The sequence below is a fragment of the Dipodomys merriami genome, unplaced genomic scaffold (assembly GCF_024711535.1).
Source record: "Dipodomys merriami isolate MVZ:Mamm:240054 unplaced genomic scaffold, mDipMer1.0.p SCAF_48, whole genome shotgun sequence".
NCBI classification, from domain to species: domain Eukaryota; kingdom Metazoa; phylum Chordata; class Mammalia; order Rodentia; family Heteromyidae; genus Dipodomys; species Dipodomys merriami.
The window spans coordinates 6,742,945-6,756,152 of NW_027206046.1; positions in this window are offsets into that span (position 1 = coordinate 6,742,945).

Genomic DNA, 13,208 nt, shown 5'->3' on the forward strand with positions numbered 1-13,208 from the left:
ATTATTTCTAGAGTGATACTAAGGACATTCAAAAGCAACTAGGCTTGCATTTCTTTCCATACACACTAGCCTGCCCAACTATCTCTTAGGCTAAATATCTGAATTGATCCCAAAGTTACTGCATGTAGCAAGTAGTATCCCCAATCCTGCTTTTATTTTCCAACTATCCCAGAGGACAGTGAGATTAGGCACATCTGAAATCTTTGTACCCCATCACAATGACAACCAAACAATTCTTTCAGGTGACAAGAGGATTGACCATGAAACCTGTCATTTCTCCACCCTTGCTCAAGTTCTTCAACTGCTTCTGCTAAAAGTCATGATCACATTCGCTTCTGCTTCTGGGACTGGTTCACTTGATGTCCAGGAAGGAATTTAGGTGGAAGTATAAAGGGAGCTTTCTAAGTTAGATCTAAACTACAAATGTATATAAAAATATATATAGGGTCATACATATATACAGATACTGACTAAAGGATGGTGTGCACAGAGGAGGAGTCCAATGGTGTAGCTCCTTTGAGAAATAACAGTTTAACAAAATGACTACTGGAGCTCAACGTTGTGGTGGGAGAGATTAAGGGGCGGGAGGGCAGATGGAGAAAGGAAAAATAGGTAACTACAGTCATACTATACAAGGTACATGTGTGAAACTAGAACCAAGACACTTGAGGGAATGGGTGGGGCTGGGAGGGAGAGGAATGAGCGGAGGTGAGGTTGATCAAGATGCGTTGTACTCACAAACCAACATGTAGAGTTGGAATCCCTCTGTACTGCTGCTGAAATTTTTTTTTTAATTTAACGAAGGGAGGGACTGGGAAAGAGACAACAGAAGACACTGTATGGAAGGAAATGTACTCGTCCCTGACTCATATAATTGTAATCCCTCTGTGCATCACCTTCATAATAACAGCAAATTAATTTTAAAAAATTAACGAAGGATTTTCATAGAACTCTCTTTATAATGAACTCACAGGGAAAAAAATCAGAAAGGACATACACATCAGGCCACTGAGAAACCCTTAACAAAGAAAGCACAATTAATAGTCATAGACTAGCCAGTGAGAAGCCAGCCCAGAAATGTATCCATTGCTTGTTACTGCTCACCTTTTTGGTGAGGCAGATGGAACACACTAGCCCGTCACAAGCAGACATCCAAATGGACACGTGTCAATGCCTCAGCTTCTCCTAACAGGTCTGCGACAACATGAGACTGAAGTGACAGTGACAGAGAAATTGCTGGGCTCAGATGCAGCTCGGCACCTTTTCACCTTTCCCTTCTCAAACAAGGAGCCGAGCATGGGGCCCTGTACTGTTCAAAGTCATAGTCCCAAAGAAGCCACCAAGGGCTGCAGGCATGGCTCAAGCAGTAGAGCACCTGCTTAGCAAATGTGAGGCACTGAGTTCAAGCCCAGTACTATGATAAAAAGAGACCTATCAATGTTAGGAACGTTGCTGGGGAAAAGAAAAAAATATATATATTTCTATGCTTAAGAGTTTTGAGAACCGGGCGCTGGTGGCTTACACCTGTAATCCTAGCTACTCAGGAGGCTGAGATCTGAGGATCGCGGTTCAAAGCCAGCCCGGGCAGGAGAGACCGTGAGACTCCTATCTCCAATAAAACCACCAGAAAACCGTAAGTGGCGCTGTAGCTCAAGTGGTAGAGCGCTCGCCTTGAGCTGAAGAGCTAAGGGACAACGCCCAGGCCCAGAGTTCAAGCCCCACGACCGACAAAAAAAAAAAAAAAAAGAGTTTTGAGAGCTGAGCACTGGTGGCTCACGCCTATAATCCTAGCTACTCAGAAGGTTGAGATCTGAGGATCACATTTCAAAGCCAGCCTAGGCAGGTAAGTCCATGAGATGCTCATCTTCAATAAACCACTAGAAAACCAGAAGAGGCGCTGTGGCTCAAGCAGTAGAGTGCTTGCCTTGAGCTGAAGAGCGCAGAGACAGCACCCAAGCCCAGAGTTCAAGCCCCACAACCAACAAAAAAATGGAAGGAGGGAGAGAGAGAGAGAGAAGGAAAAAATTTTCCATTATTTGCAAGAACATGAGCTGGGCAAAGGGGAGGGCATTAAGTGACATAGCCCAAACACAGAAAGATGTTCTCATTGATATGTAGGGGATAAAAATGTTGATCTCATACAAGAAGAAAGTAGTAAAGTCATTACCAGGGGTTGAGGGTGGGAGGGGAGGGCAAGAATGGGTATCAAAATACAGTTAGATATGAAAAGTTCTGTTGTTCGATCTCACAGTAGGGAAACTAAAGTTGATAATAATTTATGATATATTCTAAATAGCTAAAAGAGGGACTTTGAATACTCCAAACACGCACAGAAATGAACAGCATTTGAAGTGACAGAGACACTAATTACCTTGATTTGACCATTACCCCTTGTAGAGCTGTATCTCAATATCACACTGCACCCCATAACCATGTACAATTATTAGGTACTAAGCTTTTCAAAGAGAGTTTTTATCAAGAGCCCCCCTGGGTCCCAGAAGAATCTCACCAACAGCACCCACTGCCTTATCTCTCCGCCCTCTAATTTAAAAGCAAGACTTAGATTGGAGACAGGCTTAGGTGATAGAGCACCAGCCAATGAGCCAAAGCAAGTGTCAGTGAGTTCAGGCCCCAGTCTCAAACAAACAAACGAACAAACAAAAGAGCAAGGCTAGACAGACATCTCGTGATACCTAGGAATGCTACTAGCCTTTCCTTGAATCACCAAGTGTGAACGGAGAAAAATTCTGGTTCATACTAACATCATTGACATCTGCTGTTGAAAAGGACTGAAATGGGGTTTCCTACATTTAATGTGATTCAGGATTTTTCTCCCTGGGATATGAAATATTGATTTCAATAAAATACAGCCAGCCCTTAAGATCCATTTATTGTTTATTCACTTGATGGAATTCTCAAACCATTCTTTTTCACTCTAGGACTTCCCTTTCCAGTTAGTGGGGAAGAAGTCGCTTTTGCCTATTAATTGTTCTGTGCTCAGAGGATAAAATTTCCATGTCAACCTCACCGTCTGTTAGTTGTGTCAGTGTTCTCACTGACACACATCCCTGCCTCCTACCGTCCCTCATGACTCTCCAGTCAAAGCACTGCATTCCGGCTGGGCACTGGTAGATGACACCTCTCATCTTAACTACTTAGGAGGCTGAGAGCTGAGAATCAAGCTTGAAACCCAGCCTAGGCAGAAAAGTCTGTGGGACATTTATCTCCAATCAACCACCAACCAGAGGAAAGTGAAGCTCTGGCTCAAGTAGTAGAGCCCCAGCACTGAGCACAAAAGCTCAACACCTAGGCCCCGAGTTCAAGCCTCAGTACCACCACAAAAAAAAAAAACAAAAACCACACCAAAAAAATCATTACATTCTAGTGAAAGACAAAGGGCACGTGTTTTCTCTTGCACGTGTAAGTTATAACTGAATTATAAACATATATGAAACACACACAGGGCCTTATGCATATATACACAAATTGAAGTATGGGGGAGGACTTCAATGGTAAACTCAGGTGAACAACTTACAGTGTAATAAAAATGAATACCAAGAAGCTGACACATGTTTAGTCAGAGACGGGCAGAGCTCAAGGGAAGGGAGGACAGATGAATGGATAAAGGGTGGATCAAGTCAGTAATAATACACGTGAGAAATGCAAGCAGGTAACTTGAGGGGCTGGGTGGAATTGGGAGAAATAAGGGGGAAAAGATAAGGGGTAACAGCAAGATGTATTGTCAGAGCTGAGAATGTAGCTTAGTGGTAGAGTGCTTGCCTAGCATGCATGAAGTCCTGAGTCTGATTCCTCAGCACTACATAAATAGGAAAGGCCAGAAGTGGCGCTCGCTGTGGCTCAAGTGGTAGAGCGCTAGCCTCGAACAAAAGAAGCTCAGGGGCAGTGCCCAGGCCCTGAATTCAAACTCCAGGACTGGCAATAATAATTTTTTAAAAAGATGTATTATCAACTGACATGTGGACTTCAAACTGCGTTGTACAAATAATTAAATCTTCTAAATTGATTTTATTGTTATTACAGAGGCGCTATGCAGAGGGGTTACATTTACATGGGTAAATGGGTCAGGAAATGACTCCATCTCCTGTTGTACAGTGTCTTCTGCTCCCTCGTTCGCTCCTGTTCCCTCCCTCCCGTCTCTGCTCATGAATTGTAGAGTTCCCTTTCATAACTGTCCAGTGAACTCCACTGCTGCACTTCTTCACCTTTTCCTCACGTTCTGTGCCTTCCCTCCAACTTTCTGAAGCGAAGGAGCTTCATAGAACTCGCTTTACAATTACCTCACAGGAAAATCAGAAAGGACATAAATGTCAGGTCATTGAGAAACTCTACAAAGAAAGTAAAAGTCATCGCCACAGATGAGCCAGTGAGAAGTTCAGCACAGAAATGTCTAATCAACTGCTAGTGCTCACTTTCTTTGCGTGAGGCAGATAGAATATGGCAGCCGCCACAAGCAGACACCTAATGGGCACGGGGATCCCATGAACACATGGGAAGGCCTCAGCTTCTCCTAACAGGTGTCTGTGAGAACACAAGTCTGGGTTTATGATGACAGGGAGACAAACTGCTGGGCATCTTTTTTTTTTTTTTTTTTTTTTTTTTTGTCGGTCGTGGGGCTTGAACTCTGGGCCTGGACGCTGTCCCTCAGCTCTTCAGCTCAAGGCGAGCGCTCTACCACTTGAGCTACAGCGCCACTTACGGTTTTCTGGTGGTTTATTGGAGATAGGAGTCTCACAGTCTCTCCTGCCCGGGCTGGCTTTGAACCGCGATCCTCAGATCTCAGCCTCCTGAGTAGCTAGGATTACAGGCGTGAGCCACCGGCGCCCGGCTACTGCTGGGCATCTTTACCCCCCACAAACAAGAAGTGGAAGATGGAGCCCAGTACTGTCCAAAACCATAGTTCAAAAAGCCATTAAGGGTTGGAAGCATGGCTCAAGCAGTAGCACAAACCCCAGTACCGAAGCTGGATGCTGGTGGTTCACATCTGTAATCCTAACTGCTCATAGGCTGAGATCTGAGGATCATGGTTTGAAGCCAGCCCAGGGAGAAGTCCGTGAGACTTATCTTCAGTTAACTACCCTAAAACTGGAAGTGGAGCTCAAAGTGGTAGAACACTAGCTTAAGCACAAAAGCGCTGGGTCAGTGCTCAAATCCTAAGTTCAAGCCCATGACTGATGACAAAACAAAGAACAACAACAACAACAAAAAGTACCTCCACCAAAAGAGAGGCTAGCAATGTCATAACTAATATCATAAAAGTACCTGGAGAAAGGAAAAAGAAACCCCATATTTAAGGGTTTGAGAAAGCTGGGAGCAAAGAGGGGAAATTTTTCTGTCCCTTGCAATAATATGGATGAGCCGTGGGGCGCGGGGGGAGGGGAGTTACAGAGTACTGCATGTTCTTGTTGATATACAGGAGCTAAAATCTGATCTCATACAAGAAGTAGCGTTGTTACCAGGGGTTGGGGGCAGGGCAGGATGGAAAGAATGGGTATCCAAATACAGTTAGGTATAAAGACTCATTGTACCATTCAATCTCCCAGTAGGGAAATGAAAGCTGGCAATCGTTTATGATACAGTCTAAATAGCTAGAAGATGGACTTTAAATACTCCAAAAATACAGAAATGGTCAACTTCTGAAGTGATGGAAACACTCAATACCTTGATTTGATCAGTACACACTGTAGAGCTAACTCGATCCCATACCGCGCCCCATAAACATGTCTAGCTATTATATGCCAAAACTCCCTCACCAAGAGAAGCCTTCTGTATCCCAGGGGAATTATACCAATGCACCCACTTCCAATCCTCTCTACTCTTTAACTTAAAAGCAAGCCAAGTGCAGGTGGCTTACTTCTGTAATCCTAGGTACACAGGAGCAATGCGGCTGGAAGCCAGACAAGGCAGAAAAGTCCACCAGTCTCTTATCTCCAATTAAGTACTAAAAATGCCGGAAGGGGAGCTGTGGCTCAAGCGGTAGAATGCTAGCCTTGAGCAGAACAGCCCAGAGACAGGACTAGGCCCTGAGTTCAAGCCCCAGGACCAGTACTCATAATTAATAGATAAATAAATAAATGCCTAGACTTCCGACACTGGGGAACTCTCAGGCCAGCCAGGAACGCTGGCCTTTCATCACCAACCGTGAACTAAGAAAAATTCTAGTTCATTCTGAGATTATTTACTTCTGATGTTGGAAAGAGTTAAGCTGCTTTTCCTGCATTTGATTTGATTCTGGATTTTTTTTCCTCCTTGGGAGAGTAAATATTGATTTCTATAAAAGCCAGTCATCTCTCCGGGTCCATTTGTTGTTTACCTACTTGATGGACTTCTCGAGCAATACAATCCTAGGAGGACTTCCCCTTTGTAAGGAAGAAGTTCCTTCAGCTATCAATTGCTCTGTGCTCGGAGGATAAAATTCTAATATTAAGTTCACCTCCAATTAATTAGGATAGTGATCTCCTCACAGACCCCCCCCCCCACAGCCACCACTTCTACCACCCCCGCTCTATCCTTCCAGCCTAACACAGGGCATTCTAGCTCACAGAGACAAAGCGTGTGTGTTTTCTCTATGTGGAAGTTAAATCTAAATTAAAAACACTGTATATGAAAGTATATACGGAGCCAAATGCATAGATACACAAATACATTGACTAAAGCATGATGTGTGCAGGGGAGGATTCCAATGTGTAACTCCTTTGACCAACAAGTAACTTGCAGCTTAACCGAGTGAATACCAGGAAGCTGAAACAAGTGTTGCTGGTAGTTGGGGAAGTCGGGGGGGGGGGGGAGGGGGATTGAAGAGGAAAGGTGGCAAAATACAGTCATAATATTCAAGATACAGATGTGTAAATGGAACCAGGTAAGAAGCGAATGGGTGGTGTTGGGTGGCATGTTGTACAGCTACTTAAAAGATAATAAACAAACCACATTGCATTCTAAATAGAAATCACTTAAAAGTATTCATAATAATCACTGTTAACATCCACCTCTCTCTTAGATACTTATGCATCACCTATAAAAGATCAGTAATCATATTACCAGTTATTTCTGGGTCTTTCTTGTTCAGCCCAGTGACCATGTAATACAGAACACAATACAGCATGTGTCAGAAAATAACTCCTAAAACAGAAACCTTTAAATGCTTCTGCCATTGTGTTCTGATACACCATATCCTAAGACCCAGAGTATTTCAATGGATTTCAGGATTAACGACTGACCCTCTCCCCACTTTAAAGCACATTTTAGTCCTGAAAAGCCAGATTTGAACAAACTGCTATGAGCAACAGTATTTCCCACCAAATTTCTGAATCAATTACTACACAGACACATCTTTGCTAGAGAGCTATTTCTGGATTCTCATTTTGAGAATGACTTATGGATGATTGTAGATGCATGAAGTAAATTACTGAGTGAAGTAGTTACCAATCTATAAATACTACAAGGTCATTGGTTCATTCCAAATCAACCAAAGGAAGCTCGTTAGCTGCGAGGTAAGAAAATGACTTAGTACAGATAAAAAGGAAGAAAAAAGATGATCTGACATATTTCTCTGTCTTGATTTGCTTCACAAGAAGAAATATACACCTGGCAACAACGATGATAATTTCACTTTAGCCAGTGCTTGCAGTTTTCAGAGCTTTTTTTTTTGACAGTTTAGTCTAGTGAAATATTTTACACTTAAAACAACAAGTACACATCATTATAAGTTCCTTAAATTCCTTAGCTTCACATTCAACTTCTAGGTTTGTTCATTAGCTTAGCAGAAATGGAAAAAAAAAACATATTTCTTCTGCTTAAAAAGATGCATATGCACCATGCACTGGGGGCTCACATCTGAAATCTCAGCTTCTCAGAAGGCTGAGATCTGAGGATCACAGTCTGAAGCCAGATGGGCAAACAAATCTCTGCGACTCTTCAGCAGAAAGACAGAAATAGAGGTGTGGTTTACATGGTAGAGTGCCAGTCTTCAAAAAAAATGTTAAACAAGAGCATGAGGCCTTGTGTTCAAACACACAAACATAAACACACACACACACACACACACACACACACACATCATAGTAAACAAACAGTACAACTTTGGAAAGCAGGCAGTTCCTTGATATGCTAGACAAAAAAAATCATCCTATCATGTGACAATTCCCTTCTTACATGTCTACTCAAGAGAAATAAACACACCAACTTCACATAAAGATTTTATGTCAATATTCATAACAACAATATATTTATAATAAGAAGAATATATAAACCATCTAGACAATTGTCCCATGTCAAGTGGTTAAATAGGCTCTATCCATGAATGAGCTAGCATGAAGCAACAACAACAAAAAAGAACCAATACACACTGAAACAGATGGTCAAAAAAAACACAAAACTGAAACGACATGCAAAAGACAATGATTTCATTTCTATGCATATATTCAGGCATAGCCACCCAAGAGACAGAACGTAGATCTGTGGCTGCCAGGGGCTGAAGACAAAAACCATTGACCGCAAGTGGACACCAAGAACTTTCCAGGTAGTGGAAATGCTCTAAAACTGGTTGATGATGATAGAGGCAAACGCTATACACGGACTAAAAATCACATGACAGTATAGTTAAAAACAGGCGAAATGTGGCTTGTAGATGATAACTCAATAAAGCTCTCCTTTCCCACAAAACACATATAATAGAGGAAATATCAAAATCTCAACCATGATATAAATATCATCCCTGCCTGCCTTCCCTCTCCTACTCCAAATGGCCTTCTACTCCCCGCCCCCAACAAGGCCACAGCGGCTGCTTCTTCCCCAAACATGGGGTGCTAGCTTCTCACTACTCTGTGCTGCTTTTTTTCTTTTACACTTTAAAAAACACTTTACTCTTCATTAGCCGTTCGATGTAAGCAGTACAAGATGGCGGAACAGACGCTCCGGTACTCACCCACTCCACTGTGCACAAGACGCAAAGCAACAGGTGTATTGCCGCACGCAAGGGAGAGTGACTGCGGCAGTGACACGCTGGAAATCAACGGGAGAAAAAGAACCTTGTAAGGCCCACTGTCCTGGAACAACAGCCTAGAAAGAAATGCCACCGACATAGTCCCTGTCATGTCAGCTATGGGGCCAGGGCGGGGGTCCCTCTCCTTTTCAGATTAGGGGTAAGAGAGTCCCAGCAAACTATCATTGGAGGTACTGGCAAGCTTCTGATATTCCAAAAATCTTCCTACTTGGAGGTCTAAATGGACACATAATCTGAAGGCTGCACAGTAGCCCAGCTTGGGAACAGAAGTTTACATGTCTCCCAGCAATACCCCAGGGTGCTGTCGCAAAGAAGAATCTTCAGAAAGGATCTATTGTCTGAATTTGGACTACAATGGGGGTTAGAACTTCCTGCGTCTCTCTCTCTCCCCTCTCCCCTCAGTCCTTCCCCTCCATTTCTCTCTTCTTTCCTTCTTCCCTCCCTCCCTTCCCTTCTCCCCCCCCCCCCACACACAGAGGGTAGAACTTGGGGCCTGGGCATTATGTCTTAGCAGTTTTTGATCAAGACTGGCACTGTACCAATTGAATCACACCTCATCTTTCCAGCTTTGTTGGTGGTTTATTGTAGATGAGTCTCATAAACTTCACTAGCTCAGGCTGGCTTCGAACTTAAATCCTCCGATCTCAGCCCTCATGAGTAGTAGGATTATGGGCCTATTATGAGCCATTAGTCGGTATCTCTTGACCTCTCAGGCCCCTCACTGCACACTGGGTAGGTAGCTTCTCTGCAAACAAAACTTGGCCTGCTAGGGCAGCTCTCTTCCAAACCCAATGAGAGTGTTTCTCTCTAGCTACCGGAGGATTTACGCTGCTAAATGCAACGGACACAGGAACAGGAACACTGCCCTCAAGAACAACCCTGGAGACTCCTCTCCATGGTCAGGGCTGTGGTTATTCTGTGGTTTCATACCAGCCAGGACTAAAGGCAGTTGCCTGTGAACTTCTGCTTATCACCTCCTCTGATGCTATGTCATTAACAGGGTAGTGAAAGCACGGTGGTCCACTCCTGTGCATGCTGGGGCAGAAGAACACTCAGCTCCAACTGGGCTCCTGTGATGCACAGCCTATGACAGTTTGGAGAAACTGGGCACTGGTGGCTGATGACTGTAATCCTAGCTACTCGGGAGGCTGAGATCTGAGGATAGTGGTTTGAGGCCAGCCCAGGCAGAAAAGTCTGTTAAGACTCATTAGCCACCAAAAAAAAAAACTAAAAGTGGAGCTGTGGCTCAAGTAATAAGAGCACTAGCCTTAAGCAAAAGACACTCAGGGACAGTGCCCAGGCCTAGAGTTCAAATCCTTGGGATGGGCACAAAAATTAAAAACATAAGTTTGGAGAAAAATGCCTTTTTTTCCTTCAATACTGGGGTTTGATCTCAGGGCTTTGCCCTTGCTGAGCTGATACTATCACTCCAGCCACACCTCTAGCCTGGCTTTTAGCTGGTTATTTTGGAGAACTGGGTCTCCAGGACTTCCCTGCCCAGACTGGCTTCAATCTGTAATCCTCAGCTAGGATTACAGGTGTGAGCGCGGTGCACTCGGAGAGAAACTTTACCGGGCCTCCAGCCATGTTCACTGGCTCCCTCCAGCTCATCAACTGAGAGCAACCGGGCGGGTTCCCAGCTGTACCCACTCCTGCTCATGCCTAGCATGCACGATGACTGAAATAATGGAGGGGAGACAAGTCTGAATTGTTCTCCATCCTGAGGCGCACGTGGTCAGGGAGGGTCTGGTGTCTGTAACTGGGCGCCCACACTCACAACAGTGAGATGAACACAACTCAACTACCACTATGTCTATGTGGATCCCACTGCCCCCCTCCCCCGGCCTTGTCTGATCACACACTCCTGACAGCAATAAGCAGGAATGCCACAGAGGGGCCCTAGGATTCTTAGGATTCCTGCTCCCACCTCTCCCAAACTTGCAGCACTTTCTAATCAGAGGCCCCAGGCTTCCACAGGACAGGTGCAGCTAGTGCTGGGGCCCTTCGCAAGGGACAGAGCCAGTAAAAGCAGCGCCATGGTGAACACGACGCAGCCTCTCAAAACACTAAAAGCATTCTGAGTGTGGTGACACACGTCTGCTCTCTCGTCACTCAGGAAGCTGGAGTGAAGAGGATTAAAGCAGAAGACCCTGTCTTGCTAGAAAATATCAAATGAGTCAAAATGTAACAAAAGCGGAACCTATCATTTGTTCATAATGCAAAAAAAAAAGTAATCACAGAGAGTACATGTTCAATTAGTAGTGGTTATTAGTGTCACAAAATTAAAAATGAACAGCAGAAGTTCACAGAAGCCCGTGGCCATGCATGCCTCGGAAGTGGGGAACAACTGAGGCTTGTCTCTGCGCCACGATTTCAGGTGTGGTGGGTGCTGGGCATCAGCAGGAGCGGGCGCAGCTGGGAACACGTTACAATTGCTCCCAGCTGATGAGCTGGTGGGAGCCGCTAACATGGCTGGGTGCTGGGCAAAGTTTCTCTCACTCCTGAGGTCCCGGCTGAGAACTAGAGGATTCCAGTTTGAACGTCAGTATAGGCAGGAAAGTCCTGGAAACACCATCTCCAAAATAAGCAGCCCCAAACCAGGCTGGCAGCGTGATTCAAGTGGTAGAGCAAAAGTGGAGCAGTGGGAAGCCCTGAATTCCAACCCTGTTAGGAAAAGGAACAAAAGCCCATTTCTCTCCGGACTTGAAGCTGTGCTCTAAAGGGGGCGCTTGAAATCTGAAGCAGTGTTGCTCCCTTGACCCCATGGTACCTTGTGGGAGAGGGGGACAGCGAAGTTTTTTGGTCTATGCAGTTAGTGACATGGCATCAGAGGAAGGGATAAACAATCCCGGGCCAGGCCCCTAACCATGGAGTCGCTTGGATTCCTCCAGTGTTTGAGGACAGCGCCTCTGTCCCTGCCTACGCCGTTTAGCAGCATATATCTTTCAGAAGCTAGGAAAAAAACTCTCCTGGTTTGAGCCCACTCACTAGGCCCAAGTTTGGTTCCTAAGGAATCTACTCCCACAAAGCCAGTGCATCAGAAGGCCCGTGGAGTTCAAAAGATGGAGTCCTGACCCCAAAAACAGTCCAAACTTAAGACTTGGTAAAGAATTAGGCCCCACTTTTAGTCCTGCAACCAATACAAGTTTTATTCCCAGAAGCTTTTCATCCTTCACACTAGCAATTTCCCTCCCTTGCTAAATTTGAAAAATATTTTCTATATTCCTGTTACTAGATTTTTGTTAGCATGAGAAAATTGCCAACCCAATCAGCTTCAATGGTGAAAGATTTGTTTAGGCTTACCGTTTCAGTCCATGGTCACTTGGTTCTTCTGTTTCTGGGACGTAGCAAGCCAGACACTGTGGAAGCAGCTACCTGCATAGTGTAGCCAAAACACCAAAGACCCAGGGGCCTGATAGCCCCTTCTAGGCCACTCCCCCAATGAACACCCCCAGTAAAGAGGCCCCACCTGTTAAAGAATCTACCACCTCTTAAAAAGAACACAGGCTGTGAAACCAAGCCTGGCCTATAGACCTTTGGGAAATATTCAAACATCTGAAACCTCACATCTCTCTTAGGTAGCTCACTAGTTTCATTTCATGTGTCATACAGTCTAAAGAAGAAAAAAAACCTGTGGAAAAACCAACATTCATCTAGGCGCTGGTGGCTCACGCCTGTAATTCTAGCTACTCAGAAGGCTGAAATCTGAGGATCACAGTTCAAAGCCAGCTCGGGCAGGAAACTCCCTGAGACTCATCTCCAATAAAGCACCTGAAAATCGGAAGTGGCTCAAATGGTAGAGCGCTCGCCTTGAGCTGAAGAGCTGAGGGACAGCGCCCAGGCCCAGAGTTCAAGCCCCACGACCGACAAAAAATAAAATAAAATTCAGTTGTAGTTCTACTATGTGGATCCAACATCAAATAAACTACATATGACCAGTGTAATCTTTCTTTAATGAGTTAGAACAGAACTGGGGTGCAACCCACAGGTGACCACCAGTGGGAACTGACACCTAAAACTGATCAAGTGAGTGCAAAAGAAATTGTATTGAGGCTGACTACAGCTTCATCCTTCCTTCTAGGACTTTGCAAAGCCTTATAAATGTGTGCACGCGTGTGTGTGTGTGTGTGTGTGTGTGTGTGTGTGTGTATACTTTGTACTTTATAAGGTTATATACTCATAAGTGTAT